Source organism: Dysidea avara, chromosome 1 (genome assembly GCF_963678975.1).
Source record: "Dysidea avara chromosome 1, odDysAvar1.4, whole genome shotgun sequence".
NCBI lineage: Eukaryota > Metazoa > Porifera > Demospongiae > Dictyoceratida > Dysideidae > Dysidea > Dysidea avara.
In genome coordinates, this window is record NC_089272.1 from 49,030,583 (window position 1) to 49,053,149 (window position 22,567).

Genomic DNA, 22,567 nt, shown 5'->3' on the forward strand with positions numbered 1-22,567 from the left:
CAACAAATTAACAAACAAAACCACAATAAAAGGTTAAAGTCATGCACTATTATTATGAGGTCATTTTGTGGTCTGTGGGAGGATATTCCTGTAAGTAGAGATCCCCCAAAAATGATGCGTGTGCCTAAAATGCCGTTTTCAAGAGACATCTTATGCCACGAAAGTCACCTTTACGGAGTAATATTAGTCCATCTAAGGCCAATGAAACTTGATTACCTGTTTCTTGCTCAGATTTTTGAAAATTTGATGCAGGCAGGTGGTTATTATTCATTATTTTCCAAAAGCACAACACACATCCAAACATGAAGATTTTTGCCAAAAAAAAAACAGTGAGATCTACATTGATTACTCTTGCATTAAATAGCTAAAGTATAACAAGTGATTTTCCCATTAGAGTATAGCTGATTGCTCTATTAGAGTAAAAGTGACTGCTCTATAATAGTATTTCGATCTGAAATACCAATAATGAAATTCCATGCAGGTGTATCAAAAGCATGCGGGCGATGATGCGAAATTGCTAATCAAGTTTCATTGGTCTAACATGAAATACAGTATTAAATACAAGAAAACACCTAACAGTGACTGGATATAGAATTTTTTTTTTAAATCGCCCAAATTTGAAATTTTGTTTCACTCACTCACTCACTCACTCACTCACTCACTCACTCACTCACTCACTCACTCACTCACTCACTCACTCACTCACTCACTCACTCACTCACTCACTCACTCACTCACTCACTCCCTCACTCGCTCGCTCACTCACTCACCCACCCACTCACTCACTCACTCACTCACCACAGTCGCAAGCCTAGAGGCCAAATGAAGCAGTGCATGGCCACCATTTTACGTCACAATAATAAACTCACCAGTGGGATGTGCCTTTTGGGTTTTTACCACTTTTCGCTGTTTTCTTCTTTCAGATGCAGGAAGTGTATTGACCAGACCAAATTTGTTGTCTTCCTTATGGACTTTTTTCTTGTGTCCTTAATTCAGAGAGTTTGTTTAGAAAGACATCAGCTGTGGACAGTGAGACCTTAATTACCCAAACTTTTGATTATCCAAACCCTTTTGAGCTTCATTGAGCTCTAGCAATTTTATGATGAACTTTACAATAGAGCATTATTTAGAATATAATCTGATCTTATTTTCAGGTACCTGTGTTATTGTTCCATGTGTTCTTAGTCACTAGTAGTAAATGCAGTCGACTTCGGTGTCTACAATGATGCAAGTAGCTAGTACATTAGTTTTCATCATGCAGTTATCATTGAAATTCAATTACATTATGCAAAAATTGTTTGCGCTATGACATCATGTCCCCCCCCGACTATTTATTTTGTTCAGTTTCTATAGTCAGTTACACTAGTTGATGTCACTACTGCAGTACTTGCTAGAAGCAATTAATTCTGTTCATACCATCCTCCGTCTTCCTTCTTAATGCTTTTAAGTGATCATGTAACTTGAGATGATTGGCTACTGTGCTGCCTAATAAAATGAAACTGCAGAACAAAAGCGTAACAAAAAAACCCCTATAATAATAATAATAATAATATTATCATAAGGTAATATGTGATGTAGTTGTGTAAGCTGTGGTTGAGGATGGTATTTTAATAGGATGAGGTAGGAAACCCTATACTCTCTGAAGTGGTAGTTGTGTAGAAGTAAGTACATATAAGGTCATAGAATACAGTGTTTATATAGGACCTACTGTATGTAGTTGTGTATATCACTTATTGGTGTATATTGTACTTTGTGTGGGAGTATCAAAGCAATGCCGCGTATTGTATTGTCCATACAGTACTAATCAACTGCATAACTGTACTGTATGAGTCATACAGTACAGTTATGCAGCTAATTGGGCAAATACAGCACAGTTATGCGGAGAATTTATTTAAGTAACCAACACACTGTAAATCGCTAAAACCAGCCATACTAATCCTATGAGTTTGTTCTACAGCTAGGAATAGATTGTATAAACACTTACTGATCGTCTGATCACGAAGCTTTTTAAACATGACTTTACTAAGACAGCATGATTGATCATGTGTGTGACATTGTAAATCGCTAAAACTAGCCAAACCAATCCTATTAGTTCGTTCTACGACTAGAAATAGATTAGTTCAACACTTATTGATATCCTGATCACCGAAAATCGCCACGGTTTGAGTACTAGAGAAAATCGGTCTGAGCCAGATGACCAGGAAGTACAATAGCTATGACAGTTAAAGCACCGCGTATGTTTGTGTGTATGAAAATACTGTGTGTATGAAAATACTGTGTGTATGAAAATACTGTGTGTATGAAAATACTGTGTATATGAAAATACAGCACTCGGGGGTGCCTTGAGGTAAATGCAGCACTTGGCTTCGCATCTTGCTGTATTAGACTCTCGACACGTCCCTTCATGCTGTATTTTCCATACACACGTGCAACAGTGCTTTAACTATAATATAGTGTAAGGAACTTATGTGGGAGATTTTAAAGATTGGACATTTGCGTAACCGAGGCACTATGTTAAGATCACATGATCATGAACTGCATAAATTTAATTTGATCATCAGGACACTATTGGCTGGCTTTAATTACGCAGCTCTACGTTCTAAATATTGTTTATACCTTGGGAGGGTGTGCTTGTAAAGCAGAACCTTTGTTCTTTAAAGTTCATGGCTATACAGTGTTCAGCTTATTGGTGTGTAGAGATTGTGTACTATTCAAGTCACTGGACCATATGTAACAGTTAGAGACCTACCATGAGGATCTTTGTGATTTTAAAAATCCAAGGTGAAGCCAAGGTATTTTTCTGAGTGGGCAGCCTCTAACTGACTTAGAAAATGGTGTGGGACTAGTAGATAGGGACCCGCCGATTATGCTCATAATTTTATCTCTTATGCTATGCTGCACTGCTCAAAAATTCACCTATTATGCTTAAATTAATGCTCAATATTTACCTATTATGCTCGATTATGCTCTATGTTCATGCCTTAGTTCATATGCTTTGCTACTAGTTTAACACTGTATAGAAAGAAAAAAATGAGTGGCTGGAACGCAAATAATAAATTCTTGCTGCATGCCAGCATGTAAGAGAAAAGATCGATATACTCTAATAGAACAGTCAGTTTGATGATTATTCTATTAGAGTTACTGACTGCTCTATTAGAGTATATCGATTTTTTTGCAATTGTCATTTTTCCAGCAAGAATTTACACTATCGTACAAATATTTAACCTATTATGCTGGCATTATGCTCAATGCTTTTAGGTACCTATTATGCTCAAAATTATGCCAGCATAATCGGCGGGTCCCTACTAGTAGATAGATTGATCGTGGGTTGAGTACAACGTCATCGTGTCATCATCTTGCACAAAATGTGAACCCACAATCATTTTCCACATTGCCGATTATCACTGATCTGCTCTGCGTCCTGCTATTCAACACATTGTTAATCAAAACAACTGGCTGTCTTATACCAGCGTTGAAACCGGGTCGGGTCATCCGGGTCACATTTTCTCCGGGTCATCCGGGTCTGACCTGGTTTACAATTTATCCGGGTCTGACCCGGATTGGATCACGTGAGAAACGAAATTGTTCATTTGACGACGTGGAACTTATAAACGCTATCGCGTAGCTCTTTCGTGAGCCACGCCCACTTATCGCATTACCAACATATACTCAGCCACGCCTATTTGTTAGTAAGTGCAGTATGTAGCACGAAATTGAGGGTATCTATGGTGAGGGGTAGCTATTGTCAGTAGGTGAAGACCCTTTTTTTTTTTTTTTTTGGTCTTCCACCTACAGCTAGGCTGAAGTTGCAATATTTACTCAACACGAATCAAATGCTCAAAATGTAGACTCATTCGTTCGCCCGAGACTAGCCGAAACACGTCTCGGCTTTAATTAATCCGGGTCACATCCGGGTCAGTGGGTCATCCGGGTCAGCAGTAGTGACCCGGTTTCAACGTTGTCTTATACGTATGTGATTTGGTGGTGTAGTACATTGTGGGTCATTGCTCCCAGAGGAGGTAGGACATGAACTGTACACCACTTGATTCATTGAATAATTTACGTATTATTATCTTATGAGTTTCAATAATCACAGTACAAAACCAGCCAACAATGAGGTTCATTTGGGATCAGTAATACTCTCATAGAAGTATTACAAGGCTAGTTTCTTGTTAACATTTTGTGGCAAACCTATATCTCCTATATACTGTATAATACTACCATACTGTATGATGGTTAGAACTGTATGATATATGCATTTGTTTTAGTAGAGCAGCTAGCAACAAATTTTGATGAAATCATTCAGTTTGTGATAAAAGTACCAAATTTTATGTGGAAATAGAGTAAAGTATACTAAATCATTTGAGATATGGTGCCACATCAAAATCATTGCCTTAGGGCATGTTTTGAAACTTTTAAACTAGGTTATAAGCCCATTTCTGGCTACTCGGGAAACCATACAAGTGCATCCAAAATCTTTTGTTTTTGCTTAAATAGCATAAATGTACCTCAAATTTACAGGTGAAATCAAAAAATCTTTCAAAATGTGGTAAAATAACCTGTTTTAAACACTTCAAATGAACCAATATTTCAATGTTAAAAGTACAGGTATCACCCAATAGAAATAATGTATTGCACATACATGGCTTCATACACCATGACCCTCTGTGCTTCTTAACATGACAATGGAACATAATTTATAGCCAAATATATCACACCTGTGGTTGAGATCAAAAGCGCCGTGCTGTGGTATATACCACAGCAAACTGTGGTATATAACTGATATACCATGCTTTGTGGGTACGCTTACCAAATATGGTGTAACTCCACTCATTCTGCGAAATCCTTATAGTGCTACCGGGCATAAACCTCCAAACTTATTTTACTTCATCGCCCACACATTTATTTCTATATGCCACTAGATACATTCTGTAATGTTTTTATCCTTTCATGTGTTACTTTGCTCATTAATATTTCATATTTTTTTGCTTTTATGTGGTTATGCATATTTGCAGTGTCTCAGAGCGTACTTTTATAAATTGTGGTTTTCAACAAATTTCACAGAAAAATCAGTAATCTGACTTCTTGATGTCATAAAACAAAAACTAAAAAGAAATTTATAAAACCCCAACTACGAATTTTAGGCATGTCTATCTCCTTTCAGAAAATAATGAGTATATGTAAAAATTTTGAAGTATGTGAAACTAGATACATTTTTTCGAAACCCTATGAAAATCACAAAAATCACCATAACTTACTTTTAAAACATTTTTTTTACAAATCTGGCTCTACAAACTGTAGGGCTTGATGAGACCTTTCATCTACTAGAAAATTATTGAAAAACTCAAAAGTATATAAAACTAGATACGAAAAACCAAAAACCATAAATATACCATTTGCGAGATAATTGTGGTTGTTGCCATGGTGACTTTTGTACAAATATGTACAGATACATGAGTATAACCATGTGCAAACAACAGAATTAAGATGTGTGGTGTATGTCTCAAGTTATAACCAAAAATATGAAATTTAACTTTGGAAGTACATGCCCGGTTGCACTATATCTAAACGGTAAACAAGTCTCTATTAACAAGTGCTTAAATCAACCAACAATTATTCACCTGAGCAATTTTCCATGAACTCTTGTCTCCTTTACTAACTTCTGTCTCCTTCAATAATCGCGAGTAGATGGGTATGACATCACTATAGAGTCTAAAACGTCTGATCCATCAAGGATTTCAAGTCTCTAATACTGACAAGTGCCTAGAATCATTCACCTGAGCAAGGAGGATTTTCGATGAACTCTTGTCTCCTTCTCTAACTCTTGTCTCTTTCACTAATCGTGAGTAGGCGTGGCATTGCTAAAGAACCTAAAACGTCTAATCCATCAAGGATGTCTACTCAACAAGTGCTGTTTCACTATATATACCTTGTTCATGGGATGGGAAATTGGTCCATAACTTTATGTTAAAGATAAGGTAATAGACAAAGTGATTTACAAGCCAGAAGTGCACAAGACTGCTTGATAGCCACCACATTAGAGACAACTAAATTGATTATGTAGGTTATTGCTTAGGAAGATAAAATCAACCATAGAAAGCAGACCATCATAAGTACATGTAATTTAGCAATGCAAAAATGAACAAGTTATTGTCACTTTGTGCACCTGTAATTGTGTAATTCTGTTGTGGTTTTGTGCTCACATGACCCAGTTTAAATGTATCACCTGTACATCCCTAAAACTGGTCAGTATTAAATGAGTGTCTTTTATTATGTAAGCTCCAGCAATATGACCCTGTGGTGCACATCTTGAATGTTAGTGATGTTTATAATTACTTGACCAAAAGTTAACCACTACTAACGTTTATACATGTTCTTGTCACTAACAGAAACACCACAACAACAACTATGTGGAGTTGGCAGGTTTTGATGACAAGACACTTATAGTCATGTCAGTACCAGTACCAGAAGTGACTTATTCACATGTGAAGGTTGACTTGAGGTAAGTATGGTAGTACAGTGTATACTGTAGACTTCAAAGTATGGCGACTTAATTGGCTTTCAGTAAATTTGCAGAGATACTTAAATTCAATTTTGTGTGATTAGTTGAAATGATAATAATATTTCTAGCAGCTACTATAATTATTACAACATGAAAACTGACTAATTCTTAAAATTCATTAAAGCACTGTGTGGTCAAGTGAACATGCTGCATTTAGGCTGTGCAAATATCTTCTATTGCTATGTTGTTGCTGCTAAAAGTTGTGCAATAGAACTGACTTTGTCTCACTTATCAGTACCTAGTGTCAACTCTGCCTGAGCATGTTGAAGATGCTTTAATTAAGCACCACCTAAATATATTTCTGTATTTGTATAGTGTTTGGTATTTTTCTACTGAGCCCCAATAGACACAATACAAACCCCTAGGGGTTAAGTGGGTATTTGTTAGATATTCAGATTGTATACTACACATATCGGCTTTAAGGGAATGTGCTTACTTTGTAAAACTGATTAAGTTTTATTAGTACAACTCGTTGTGCTGATCAAAACTTGTTTACACACAATTTGTTCTGGCATTGATATCAGCCACCCAACCGTTCTTACAGGTACAAATGATACAAATGACAACAACTGGATTATAAGTTTTATCAACTATTTATCAGTTGAGAGGAGGTAGGACATGATGTCACAATAATTGCATGACATTTGCGTACTGTACATTTTTAGCATATGGTATAGCTCTAGTAAACTTTGAAGTTTAGCGCTGGATTTATTGTCAGAAATAGTAATTCACTAGTGTAGAAATCGTTTCATGTGATGAGCTTCATTGAGCTCCAGCGATTTTACAATGAACTTTACAATAGAGTGTTATTTAGAATAAAATCTGATCTTATTTTCAGGTACCTGTGTTATTGTTTGATGTATTCTTAGTCACTACTAGTAAATGCAATCGACTTCGGTGTCTACAATGATGCAAGTAGCTAGTATATTAGTTTTTCATCATGCAGTTATCATTGAAATTCAATTACATTACGCAAAAATCAGTTGTGTTATGACACCATGTCCTACTCCGGCTATTTATTTTGTTCAGTTTCTATAGTCAGTTACACTAGTTGATGTCACTACTACAGTACTTGCTAATAGCAATTAATTCTGTTCATACCATCCTCTGCTGTGATCATGTAACTTGAGATGATTGGCTACTGTGTTGCCTAATAAAATGAAACTGCAGAACAAAAGTGTAACAAAAATCACATAACAAAACCCTATAATAATAATAATAATAATATTATCATAAGGTAATATGTGATGTAGTTGTGTAAGCTGTGGTTGAGGATGGTATGTTAATGGGATGATGTAAGAAACCCTATACTCTCTGAAGTGGTAGTTTTGTAGAAGTAACTACATATAAGGTCATAGAATACAGTGTTTATACTGTATGTAGTTGTATCACTTATGAGCCTTATCCGAAATTACGTCACAGACATAAAAATGGCCGCTGTAGTGTGGGGACGTTCGTAACATTTGTATGGGCGACTATGGGGAGAAAATTTTTGAACGGCAATATCTCAGCCAAGGCGGAAGATATCGAGCTCTAACCAACAGGTATGGTGATAAATTTGCTGAAAGAATAGGAATCTAGCGTTGTTTTGAAAATCAACCGAAAATCGCTTTTACGTACTTATTGTAATGTCTTATAGCCATACCTGCTAGTTACAGTTCGATATTTTCCTTCTTGGCTGAGATATTGCCGTTTAAAAATTTTCGTCCCATAGTCGCCCATACAAATTTTACGAATGTCCCCACACTACAGCGGCCATTTTTATGTCTGTGACGTAATTTCGGATAAGGCTCATTGGTGTGTAGTGTATGGAACTTTTCAAGTGTGGGAGATTTTACAGATTGGACATTCACATAATTGAGGCATTATGTTAAGATCACATGATCATGAACTGCATAAGTTTAATTTTGGTAATCAGGACACTATTGGCTGTACTGTATTGGCATACAGATTCACTGCTCTATCAGAGTAGATGATTAGTTTGTTAACTTTTTGCTATAGCCAGTATATGCTTTATTAGAGTATCTAATTTCCCTGCTCATTTCAAGTGAACTACACAATAGATTAAGGGGCGTGGTTACCATATCTTGTTTTCTACAGTAAAAACTGTAGCTGGGAATGTGGTTACCATGATCTGATTGTTGTTTAAGGGTGTGGCAGTGTGTTCTGTTAAAGGGAGGGTTGCTATGTAATTATTTTATACAGAAAGTACAACTACAGGTATCGACTCCCTCTTACAATAGTGTATGTGTTTCAAGTATGTACGTAGTTCGGTCTAAACATGCTTCTCTCAGGAAATTGTTTATAAGGGAAATTAACACTTTGGTATTGTTTCCTTTCAAGAAGAGGAAGATGACCAGTATGATTGAAGGTACTGTGCAGCGTTGTAAGTGGGTCAGTATTGTTGACCCGTTTGACCCGAATAATAATCCGGATGGGACCTGGATCTGACCCAGTTTAATTGAAATAGAGGCATGCCTTAAGGGCTAGATTGAAAGTTTACAAGTTCCAATAGTTAGCCCTACACTATAGAAAGGATTGTCTGCAAAAAGTAAGTTGCTGCGTATTATCAAGTGGGTGTGGCTCTACATGCACGTATTATCAAGTGGGTGTGGCTCCACACGTGTTATCAAGTGGATGTGGCTCCACGTAAGTCTACATGCAGCTACAGCAATTAAGAATTTCCAGAAGTTAGTCAAGTAGCAACACAGATTCGGTAATGCCATGCATACCCACAGAGAACAGCTGATACAATTCTGATAAGTGGGCGTGGCTCTACATATCCTGCACAGACAGCAAAAGTATATTCCGAATGATTATTATGATTATGAATGGCGGGCGTGGCTCCACGTATGTTTCTTGAGTACCTGCATTTCCACCAATACAATCGAGCTTGTTAACTTATAGTCACATGCGATCTCATCCGGGTCAGACCCAGATATTCAGTGAAGCGGAGAAGACCCACTTGACCCACACAAAATGCGACTCAAATGACCCGGATAATCCGGATGACCCGGCCCACTTACAACGCTGGTACTGTGAAAGGCAAGGCACAGAGGGCAAACACTCTTTGAAACCCCAAGAGATCCGAGTTAAGTACTGTGGCATAAAATTGTAGCTGTACATTTTACCCCTAGCCTTGTGAGTGTAGTTAGTGAGGCAGGCAAGTAGGCAGACCAATGCCGTGTATGTATAAATTTTTGAGGTATGTAATTTTTGTGGATCGATGAATTTCACCGGTTTTATTTTCAAGGATCACTTGTTTTTCACTGAGGTTATCTATTAGAAAACAGAGCTTACCTTGACAATTGTTAATTTTCAAGGATGAAAAGGTTGCAGAAAGTTGAGCAGCCGCGAACATTACATACGTCGAAAACTTTTACATAATAAATATTATGATAATCGTGTTCTGGTGATTTTTAAAATGAAAAAAATAGATTTCTGCAGAATTAAATGCTGAATTGGATGCTAGGTGCACCAAGACTCTTCCTTAACTTGAAATCCTTTAGACCTGAAGTGTTGAAATAAATAACAAACACATGCTTTGCTATGTTGGTAGATTCACTCTCCCAAATCACCTACCACTATTACAAGTATCCTTTATAACATTGATGTACATATCTTAGCCCTGGTCTTCTATGATTAACCAACCCATCAGTGTAGGTGTATGTTCTATTAGAGTATTTCAATGACACTATGTCATAAAGTAGTCCCATGGAAGAACCACAGACGTGCTACATGGATATTGGTGTGTTTATTCTACCTATTGATAACTCATTAGTGTAACATATCAGCATTAGCGTCCACACAACACACTACCTTGTGTCTTGATATTGTTGTTGTATATAATTGTTATATGTATGGATGTTTGTTTACTTTGTGGTTTTCTTCCTTTGCAGTAAACAAGAAAACTCCTCACCACTATCCCATGAACACTACTACAAGTACTACTACTACTTTGTGTAATAAACACTTTGTAAAGACTGTAACCACATGATGTTGTGGTAAACTAATTCTGTTCTTGTCCGCAAAGCTTCCTTGATCATCTTTGTGTGGAATAAAATGACAATGATTAATGTACTATATGAGAAATGTTATTGGCTATAAGTGTACTACATGTATGTGTCATTAATATGGAAAAACAGAATAGACAGGTACTATCAACCTTTTACTTAAGACCACCAAAATACAGTGACTGGCATGGCGTAATTGGAGACGATAGAAATGATCAAAACTTCAGTAAAACTTTGCTTAGTGGTCTATTAACAACACCTGACTACATGTCTGTCAAGTGTAATGAGGTCCTACATCACTGTGGTATGACAGTGGTATGGCAGATCTGGCACAGTGGAGCGTGTGTCCATCCCCTCCCCCCAAAGAAGATACAACATCCAGATACTGTAATAGAACAGTCAGTCAAATATTCTAATAGAACAGTCACCTTACATAACACTATTAAGAATACTCCATAGTTACGGAGTTAGAATCTACACATGTAGTGTCTAAGTGTACCTCATGCATGGGCACACTTATCCTACTAAGCACATGGTCTTGTGTATGCCATATATAGCTACATGTATAAGCTAGCTGAACTACTCATGATAGTCACCAGGAGCTTATAAGCGCCAAAGGTGCAAAAGAGTGTGAAACTTCAATTCAATGAGGTTGTGTGGTAACAGTGCTGAAATCCAAAGTTACCTTATATGGAACACCACTAATAGTGTTGAAACCTCACCAACCACACAGGCCATCCTACATACCTGTCATTATAAACACATTCACTAGTGCTGTGCAGCATGAAATGAGCAGTACCAGTTGTGGATCAACAGTTTTTAGCTGGTTAGCAACACTTCCCTTCTTGTTGCTGTCTCACATGCTATAAAATTAATACAAGTCTATTGGTGTCTCCCATCACTATAAGAACTGTTGCATTGCAAATGCTTCTTACTAATTGCTTATGTAACGAAACCACCAACAGGTGGCCTGTGGTGTTCCAAATAAGGCAATATTTCACTATAGAAGTCCCACATGGTTAAATGCATTCATTTCACACTCCTTCGGCACTTATAAGCTCCTGTAGTCACTTATCCCTGTGCAACTCTCACTTACAAAGCAGTATGATTTAGATTTTTTTTTTTGCATAATTAAAGCAATTCAATCTACGTTAAAATCTGAAAGCTTTGCACCCCCAAACTTCCTGTGTCTACTACCCACCTTGCCCAACCCTGAATTCACTCAAGTGAAGTGTTGTACACTATACAAAACCTCAGTCCTACTGTATGAAGATATGTTAATAAGGTCACAATACCACAAAGGGTTAGCTGTCATTTACACATTAAGTTGTGTTATATGATTGTTGTTTTAATTTACACAGAAATTATAATACAGTTGTCCATGGCCAATTAGTACAGTAGTGACCACATCCACCTCTACAGGAGATGAGGATCTGGTGATATTAGTCAGTATTCTTGGATGTGTTTAAAATACATTAAGCATGTCTTAGACATGTGGACTGGATTATAGACAGATGATCCTAACCAATGTCACCAGACCCTATACCCTAATGTGGAGGTATGGTGTGGGTGTGAGTAGTCTGTGGAGATAATGTTGCAATGCCTCCTAAATAAAAAAATGTTTAAGTGACAGATCCATATTAGGTAATACACGTACCTTATCAGGGGAAGTCCCTCATGTGATCACTTGACAACCACAACAAATCTTTTACTTCAGTAGATGTCACTACACTGGGTGGATCACATGATCAGGACACCTTTGATGCTGTGCTACCTATAATAAACCACGTGTTAACCGGGCACCAACTCTTTCTAAAGCTACAGAGCCATACTATGACACACAACATTACAAGTCTCCCTGCTATATTATACCACCTAACCACAATAAGCTCATCCATATAATTATGGGCTAACCACAAACACAATACCAGGTTCTTACATTACAGTATGTACCAATAGTTGCTGTTCTGGACATTTGAAAAGTATAGCATAATATTAATTATTGTAATAATTAGTGCATAAACGAATCTACTGCATTCGTTCAATGGTTCGAAGGGTACATCATTCAAATGGCAAAAGTGAAGTTCAAATTTTGCACAAGCGCAACCTGGCCATATTAGTGAGCAGAAGAACGTAAGAATCCAACTGCTCAACACGTCATGAATAATTTCACCGTGGGCAGTTACACTTGAGACACTAGAAAGCAATGGAAGGTGGTTGTGCTAGGTGTTTGACAAGTTAATTAGCTCACACCACGAGTGGCCACACCCACCGCTAATCATGAAGTGTAGTTGGGACAAGCTGTAGAGGAAGAATATTGGTGAGTTGTGTACTACTGTAAGGTCTTATAGCAGCAGCTATACATTTTGTTTTGTGTTTTCTCCAGCTGCTATATCCTGTTAAACAGACAAGTAATATTGTCAACGTGAGAAATTCCACTTGTCAAAGGGAGCCAAAACAAAAAAGTGGAATTAGCTACAATAGTACAATACACTCAAAATTATTCCACCTACATAATAGTAGCTAAATATTCATCAATCCTTTGAATATTGCATTCAAATCTTTGAAGCATAAAATCGACATCGATTTATGCACTAGTAATAATACATGTAAATTACTGGTAAGTTATTAAAATTTAATGTATTTCATAACTCACCAATTATTTTTGTAAATTCATTGTTTACATTAATTGCTAGGGACAAGTGAGGCACCAAAATTTTAGGTAATCTATAGCATTGTCTAACTGAACAGTCATTTTTGATGATAATCATTATGTACTATATGTGAGTGGTCCCAACATGTCCACAATACACATGGGGCTCCATGATATCTTCTGACACATGACACTGATATAAGGTAGTCATGTACATTTACTATACTAGCATTCAGTGAGTGACTAGCCAATGTTCTAACAATGGCTACTCACATTTCCACCTTTATTTAGAACCCTACAGTGTACCTACCTCAAGTCAATTTTCACATCTAAATAAGTCACTTCTGGTACTGGTACAAGCATGACTGTGAGTCTCTGGTCATCAAAGCGTTCCAACTCCACATAGTTGCTCTTGTTGTGTTTCTGTGAGTGAATTATAAAAGATAAACAAACATGCCAATGAATTTGACAACTATTTTATGCAGGTAGTGAGATTAGTGGGTTTTATATTGAAACACAAAATGGAGTTGGATGACGAGTTAAGGCTAAAGGTCAAATTTGGGGTCCCCATGGACCTTTTGTGCACTCAAATGGCTCCAACTAAGCAATTTGTGGATTAACCCAGAGGAGGATGGTCATGCGTTATAAGCCTACGAGGTAAAATTATGCAACCAAGCATTGTTCTAGGTGTTAAGGCTTGTTTAGCAGCTAGGAAAGCAGTGAGAAGGTTTGTAAGGATGCTGGGATGCTCTGGTATGGATATACAATTTTGACCTTTAGAATATTAAGAGGTATGAATGTTGAATTAGTTCAACACTTTCTTCTTTACTGGGTAAGTTTGTCCTTTACTTGTCTTTTTGCACTGCATACAAAGGAGAAATTGGTGAAGAAAAATCAATTGTGTATGATCGCTTCGACGTAACATAAACAAACGCTCATAACTTGAGTATCCTTGGGTCTACTGCAACAAAACAAATATTTTCCAACTCGTCTTGAGCAGGCGAATAAGATGATATCCAGGTTGTTATTGTTAGTCCCTTCCTTCACTAAGAAAGAGACGCTCAAATATTTATGGATTTTTCAATAATACGCAAGTATTTCTCTCATTGTAATCAATGCTTTATACTGTAAATTTAGGCTTGCACAATTGTGTTGGGTTTTCGCAGATCCGGTCACATATACTCTAAGAAGATTTCTGATACTTCCAATTTCATGTAATAACCTGTGGGCCATAGCTAGGCAGCGTGTGGCTGTAAACCAGTTGCACTAAATGGAAGTTTTAACCTTTAAACCTGTAAAGAACTTTAGCAGAATGTGTGTTTACATATTACTGGCATGCTTGGTGACTTAAAAAGGAGAAACTTAACTCTTTGTGGTTAAAACTTAACATTGGTTAAAACTCTGTTAACTGGGCTACTTGGAGAAGTTTAAATGAACACTGCAGCTACAAAGGCTTATTTGCTATGAAAAGTGTCAAAGGATTCCAATGCACTAGTCCATCATTGCGTGTTCTTGCCACATGTATAGTTTTGATTGTGGGTTTAATCACACAAGTAATAGATGCCCTGATGGAGAATTCAATGACACAAATTGCAAGTTGATAGGAGCAACCATTGTTAAGTAATAAATAATTTTGTAAAGGTACAGTATGTAATGTTTTGTGTGTTTCTCTACCGAAAAGCTGCTTACATGGCAGGTTTTGGCTCTACAGTTTCATGTTAGGGTAAAACCCTGGGTACCATTTTACTGATTATTACAGAACAAGTAGAATAGCATAAATTGCATGGCAATAGGAAAATTACAGCACTTTGTCTTAGGTATGTGTATTTGGACCAGTTTTCTGGCCTGTGTGGGTTTAAGGGTTAAGAGGAGTTTATTACTGAAGATAGGAAAATGTGACAAAGAAGATATGCAGATTGCAATGCAAATTCATTGTGGTGATAAATGGCACAAGTCGAGTTCTATCAACTACAAATGAATGATTCTAGTTAGTCCATCACTATAAGTTTTGATTTACAACTTATTGTGATTGTGTACACATGACCAGTCATAATAAAATTACACAATAAGCAAAAACTACTTCACATTATAGCCTGTACATGTAATTGTAGTAACTGTATCTAGAGGTGTACCGATAATCGGATCGGCCAAAATATCGGCCACCGATATGGCATTTTCTTTACCAACATTGGTATCGGTACAGAACAGTAGGAGGACCAATATCGCTACCGATATTTATACAGCAATAGTTTTGTACATAAACAGATTAAAATATTGGTTTTCTATGTTATCCATGTGGCTGTTTAGTGGCAGTGCCTCTACAGCAAGTGCTATGAAAAGCCATACAAATACACACAATTCTAGTGTTCGTTGCTGGAAAGTTTATCAGTCTTAAATAAAAGAAGCAGTTATATATTTGCATATAGTACCTTTATAATATATTAGACAATGGTATGCAGCGTTTCGTTTGATGTGTGGAGGTCTCTTATTTGCGAAGAAACCTGGTATCAGGTGTCTTACTGGTAAGACACCCCACAGTTGTTTACAACCATAATGTGGCCTACAGTAATGCAATTAGCCTTTTGTGGACAATTAGTATTCCGCACATCAGTAAACACCAAGCGATTGCGAGCAGGTTATTACAAAGAAATTACACTCAGGTACGCTGTTATCGTGAGTAGCTCAGCGGATTTATAGACCATCATGGTACAAGCCATTAATTCAGTTTGTGGCCTTCGCCATATTAAAGCACACTCTGTAGACCATGCAAGACAGCCATGTTGGCACTGGCTATTCCCATTTGCTGCCATTCACACGTATCTATAATGCCTCAAACATACTTTTTCAGTATCGACTTTACAAACCTTCAGTTATTCGCGCTTCATGGCTTGCGCGCGAGCTTGCGCGACCTCACATCTTTTGCTCGCTGAAATACCCTAGGTGTTTACAATGGGAACTCTCTATACCAACTCACTGCTTCTACGCCATTGTCTAAAACACTTAGACACTCACAATAGGCGTCTTCGAGGATTTAAAAACCATCGGTGACGTCAATAATTACCTCGGCTGCGCCTCGGTAATTATTGACGTCGTCGTCACCTCAGGTTTTTAAATCCTCGAAGACACCTATTGCGAGTGTCTAACTATTACAAAGAACAGTCACAGGATAACCAAGGAAACCTACTGTACCAGCCTTCATACAAACCAATAAAATGCAGAGTAATGCAGAAATATCCATTTAAGGCTCTGTGGGAGTATGTATAAAAATGTCTGTGGGTGCCTAATTGTCTGGAGTGCACAATAGAAACCCAAGCCAATATCACCATGGCATGGAGTGAGCAATGAATATGTCCACATGTTGTTGTAGAGTAGGTAAATGTACACTTTGCATAGATTAACTATGACTTTTGTTTGTAATGCAAATATCGGATCAACTATCAGATCAACTATCGGTCATCGGCTTCTTTTGGTGGTATCTATACCGGATATTGGTACATGCCAAAAACCCATATCGGTATCTAACTGTATCACTGACCTTTGTCATGTCAACTACTGCACAAGTATCTGGCATTGCTGGCTGTATAAAATAAAGTGAAAATAAGTTAGTGAATAATACATGCATACAATACCAATTTATGTACTATAACTATTGCTGCATATGTCATGATGTTGGAGTAATGAGAATTGTAAACCTGTCCTCTTAAACCACCGGAATGTAGTGTGTGTGTGCGCTTGTGTGCATGGCGTAGGCACATGAAACAGTGATTTTACTCTATTTCACTAATAAATTCAGAGGCCCTTACAAAACAAAGTAGATGACCTTGATGTTTATGCAAAGTGCTAACTAAATATCCACGAAGCCCCTCCCCCCTTTGTTGGTTTGTTTTGTACTGTGAATATTGAGACTCACGTGATGGTAGTAAACAATTTAATCAAGTGGCATGCAACGCATATCCTACCCCTTCTGGTGTGTGTAATACTGTGTATGTGTGTGTGGTGTACATGTGTGTAGTGTACATGTGTGTAGTGTACATGTGTGTAGTGTTCGTGTAACAATACAACACACTGAACACAAGTACATTTTGTGGTTCTGTTGATTCACTAAAAGTTCTTGTCGGTGATTTTTCTCCCTATACAGTGTATATTCAATGAAAGGAAACTGTACAATACAACACAATAAACCCTATAAGGCTTGATGTAGTATGTACAATAAAGGTTATATGACATGTGTTATCACACACAAAAAGATATTATAAATTCAACAGCAAATGTGACCATCTCAGCAAGTTTGCATAACCAATTTTTTCTCTCAGTTCTCAGTGTAGAAGCAATGGGTGAGCCTATTGTGGTGAGCAGTTTAGGAATTATATTAGTCAGTATGAACAACAAAGAAATTAATTTGTATGATGACTACACTGAAAAATAAATCAAACTCACATCATTTGCATTGGTCTACAGAGTTGGAATTTGGCTTAAAAATGATCACCATGAACTGGCAAATCAATTAAGATAAGTTTTTAGCCTTTGACATATGTAGATGTATGAAGGCATTTTAAATAAGAAATGACAACTATTTTGCATATGTCTACTGCATCACATGTGAAATACATAATATGATTGAGGTTAAAGAAACGAAACTATCTCCAAGAACATGTGAATATAAAATTGTGTATAGGTGTAATTGATTTGAAATTTACCTTCCGTGAGTCTAAAACTTGTACATTGTTTTCTTTATAGCATGAGAATTTGGTTTTCTCAAAAAGCATGGTAGGTGGGCAGGTTTTTGCTGAGACGGTCACAAATATAAATATCATCAAATACATTTGAAGTCTGCAACTTCACTGTACGTCGACAACTAAACACACATAAAAAAATACATTCAAAGATTTGATATAGTGTACTATTTAACAAATCAAGACATATATTTAAAAACTAAAATTCCAAGAGTACAGTACATGCACTGAGTCAATATGTGCCAATCAATTACTTACCGGGCTTTTGAATTCTGAAACTTCATTGTATGTTGGTATCTACAGAAAAATAGTTGGACAACCAAACATCAATATCTTTCTGAAGAGCACAATTCCATACAGTTATGAGTTTGAAAAAAGGAGGCAAACTTTATGCCATCTCTAACGTACATATTTAAATGTACACTATGCACATATACACACGTACCTCATATGTGCTTTCAGAAAAATTTCTTTTTCTATAACCAAAACACCAGTAGTTAATTCTACAATGTATGGTTACATAGATCAAAATTACTTACTGGTTTTTTCAAGTATACAACTTCAGTATACGTTGGCATCTACAATAAAGAATGAATCATTTTAAGACACATGTGTAATTTAGTGATGCCACAATATAGAATTGTATATCATGATACAATATGATATACAGTGTACACTTATGCTCATCATCACTTTACTGCATATTTATGTATGGTGTTATTGAAACCAGGTCACTGTATGACCTGCTGACCCTAATTAAACTGAGGTTTGCCAAGAGCTGTATGTTTCGGCATAGATAACAGAGTACATAACAGGATAAGAAATGTAATAATGTGATGTCACTAAATATGCACATTTCTATTGGAATTCATGTACATTGTATTACATCACAAACATACTGGTTGCACTTGCTATGCTTGTATCAACAAGAAACAAATTGTTGTAATGACAGGATTTTGTAACCAACGATTGTGAAACTTCATTACAATGAACTCAAATAAGTGATTGAAGGAACTAGGATGGTACCAACCCTCAAGGAAGTTACATGTACAATAAAATAAGAAAAAAAAAGGCTCACTTTAACCCTTAAACTCACAGAGAACTTTTGGGGAATGCATGTTTGCACAATATGGGAACACATGGTGACACTAGTTGGGGGAACTGAATTCTTACAGCCTACAACTACACATTTATTAAAGGTATGTTCACTGGACTACTTAGAGAAGGTTAAATGAACACTGTAACTTACTTGTTATGAAGCAATGAACAACTGTGAGTTGCGTCTCCGTGTTTCAAAATTCTTGCCACATGTATAATTCTGTTTACTCATGTGAGCTGTATATGGCCTAATAGAAAATTTATCAGCGAATCAAATGGAAGTTGTTGCAAGGTGATAGGAGCAACCGCCATCGAGTTATTGACCATTTTATAAAGGTATGTAAAGGATTTGTGTGTTTCCTTAGCGAAAAGTTATTTTCATGGCCAGTTTTGGCCTCACCATTTAGTGTTAGGGTAAACCCCTAGGTACTGTTTAATTATTGTTACATCAAAAGTAGAATGATGTAAATTGCGTAGCCATAGGATGGACGTTTCAAAAGTTACAGCACTTTGTGAAAGGCGTGCGTATTTATTTTTAAATCCAGTTTCCTGGATTATGCGGGTTTAAGAGTTAAACCCCATAACTTTCTTTGCAAATATATGTGACCATCTCAGCAAAAACCTGTCTAGTTCACACAAGTATGCATTTTGAGAAAAATGAAATTTAAAAAAATTGGTGAAATAATGCGTGTTACAAAGAAACTTTTATGTAAGTTTTAATTGAGCCATTACTCAGTGAAGGAAGACTCAAATTGATTAAACCTATTATACCATCTTATTCGCCTACTCCTGGGGAGTTTGAAAATCCTTGTTAAATTTCTGTAACTCCAATGGTTTGCGTGTCACATGCGTTCGTTTATGATGCGATAGACGTAAGCGAAACCGTTGCCATTTCTTCAATAAAACTGCCTTCATATGCCTATGCGGAAGTAACTGCTGGGCAAAAACTAAACCTTGGTCGATCTGCCAACCCATGGTGAACATTGTAAGCCAAATCCCAAACCTGTAGACTAATCCAAACGGAAGTTATGACTGTGAATGTAAGCATCTGTAGTATATTTTTAGTATAATTACTGTACAAATCGATTTCTTTACTCTTCCTACTGTCTAGTGATGTAATTCCAAAACTACTCACCATAATCGACTGAAACTTTGGTGGACCATTCCTTGAACAATGCAGATAATGTTGAGAAAATAAAAAGAAATTTGGAAGTTGTGCGAACTAGACGGGTTATTGCTGAGATGGTCACATATTCTATCCTTTTAGTATGAAACTTACTCTAGCAATTTAACCACATTTTAAAACACAATGATTTTTCACCAGCAAAAGGCTATGTTGGTACTATATCATTACAGAACCACAAGAAGGCTACAGTCTGTAACACAGGGCTGCTATGAGCGAATTACAGTAAGTATTCAATTATCCAGACACTCAAATATCCAGACTCTCGATCATCCAAAACAGTACGAATAACTGTTCTATTAGAGTATTCTAACATTTACCGTATGTTCTATTAGAGTATTTTGACATTCACCGTATGTTCTATTAGAGTATTTTGACAGTTACTGTATGTTCTATTAGAGTAGTTAAACAAAACTGTGCATAAAAATGAATGAGATTCACTTAACTCCAGACAAATTCACTTATCTGAACACGTTTGTAATTGAACCGGCACAAGGTGTTCAGATAACAGGGAACCCACTGTAACTTTAAAATGTAAGCAACTTAAATTTAAAATGTAATGACCATTCATACTAGTATATTCATTGAAATTATAAATCTTTTGTCAAATAGTCTTTTAATGTTAGTAATCCCAGGTATTCAAATCACACTGGACACTAGTTGGCAGTACTGGACATGTGAGGCATTCCCCATTGTGATGTGCATTAAAATGAAATGATGTTTTATATAATTCTATTCGCCTTTTGTTTCAGCAGGTTGTGGGCGTGTGCCTGGTTTACTGAAATTAATTTCATAATTAAGTCTGTATTAAACTTCCACACTCATAAATTTTGCTCCGAGACGGTTTCTTTTTGGCGGTCTGAAATACAGGTATTGTGACTCTTCATATACTTTGTGAATGGTCTTCCCTTTTGGTTTTATAGAGGTTTAACAGTTTTTAAAACAACACTGAAGGCCTTAGGCTACCAGAGATATCATATCCTTCAAGTTGAAAGGGAGGCATTACTCGTGCTTATGTGAACAAAAATGAAGGACAGCCTTGAGGCCTTTTCTAAACAATTCGCATGAGAAAACATGATAGACACACTATAAAACAGTTGAAGGGGTCATGGAAATAAGGGACACATGTGCCACTTTACATTTTTAATTTCTTCAACATTGGAATGGCTTGATTTAGCTATGTGAATAATGTTGTCACTAAGTAAACAATAAAACTTAAAAGTTCATGGCAGTATCAAAATAATTTTAAGCAAACATTCTAATTCAATTATGTACCAAAATTTTGTTTAATGGCCCACCACCATGGTCGCCTAAATTTTCAAATGGTGCTTGTCCCATTTTGCAGCTGACCCCTTCAATTGAGATACTTCTGTGCATAATTTGCAGTTCAAAATGGTTTGTATTATGCTTCCTTAGCAGTGCATAGCAACGTAATCAGCGAATTATTCATGAATCATGAAATACACTAAATCACAGTATATTTAACTAGCTGAATAAATAATAGCAATATACCATAATCACTTGATTTGTTGTGCCGCGCCCTTGAATAGTACCACACCATACTTTTGTAATTACTCTTTACTAGTGCTCTCATAACTTTAGTATTAATCTCCATCTTGATATAAGAAAGGCATTGTCCTGGTAAAACTTAAACGGCTGTCACATAATCGAAATTCCCTTTAGTAAATTGACCACGTAGCACGAGGCGTGACATGGTTGTGCTACAAGGACTTGAGTGAAAGAAAGGTCTTGTATAGAAGTTAGTAGCAACGTGTTGTGATTGTTTCATAAAACTAGCTATAGTAGTGGTTTAAAGTGTTAGTAGTGCACCCTCGAATAATACCACAGTGAGGCACTATTCGAAGGATTTTATCTTCATTTTTTGGGACAAAAAACGTACCTCTTTACCCTATTTATATAGCTGTACATCTAAAAAGTTTCACACTAACACACAGAACTCACACGCTGTGAAGCAAATGGAATAGGGCTGCTTCTTCTTCGTCACACGAAATAAAAGTTGTCCCACCATTTTGTTGCTAAGTGTGATGATATCATACTATATACCAATCGAATCGCCATCACGCGAGGAATCAATTAATCTATATTAGATAGTGATGGGCGATACCAGGATTTTCAGAACGATACGATATCGACTAAAATTGACCGATATTGATACTTTTCGATACGATATTGTAACATTAATTTGCACGTGTAAATTGCTAGTTTTCACATAATTTAGCTATGGCTATACACAATGGGGATTTCCTGTCCACATACACAAGAGTAACAGTAATTAGAAAATTGCTGAAGGTAATGGAAAGCTAC

At 36.6% G+C, this 22,567-nt stretch overlaps 2 long non-coding RNA genes across 3 annotated transcripts; one reads left to right on the forward strand and one right to left on the reverse strand.

Moving 5' to 3' along the window:
- Nucleotides 1-7,907: 7,907 nt before the first annotated feature.
- LOC136267209 (uncharacterized) lies at nt 7,908-10,654 on the forward strand. Its single transcript, XR_010706580.1, has 2 exons — nt 7,908-8,106; nt 10,462-10,654. It is a non-coding gene; the product is annotated as an uncharacterized lncRNA (long non-coding RNA).
- A 1,178-nt stretch (nt 10,655-11,832) lies between these two features.
- LOC136267222 (uncharacterized) lies at nt 11,833-18,952 on the reverse strand. Of its 2 annotated transcripts, XR_010706591.1 has the most exons (8): nt 18,501-18,952; nt 18,407-18,437; nt 18,220-18,258; nt 17,308-17,358; nt 16,764-16,805; nt 13,535-16,704; nt 12,233-12,345; nt 11,833-12,181 (listed from the first exon to the last, which is right to left on the reverse strand). It is a non-coding gene; the product is annotated as an uncharacterized lncRNA (long non-coding RNA). The 2 variants fall into 2 exon arrangements; XR_010706588.1 differs by lacking the exons at nt 18,220-18,258; nt 18,407-18,437; nt 18,501-18,952 and having other exon boundaries at nt 16,764-17,880.
- Nucleotides 18,953-22,567: the final 3,615 nt, after the last annotated feature.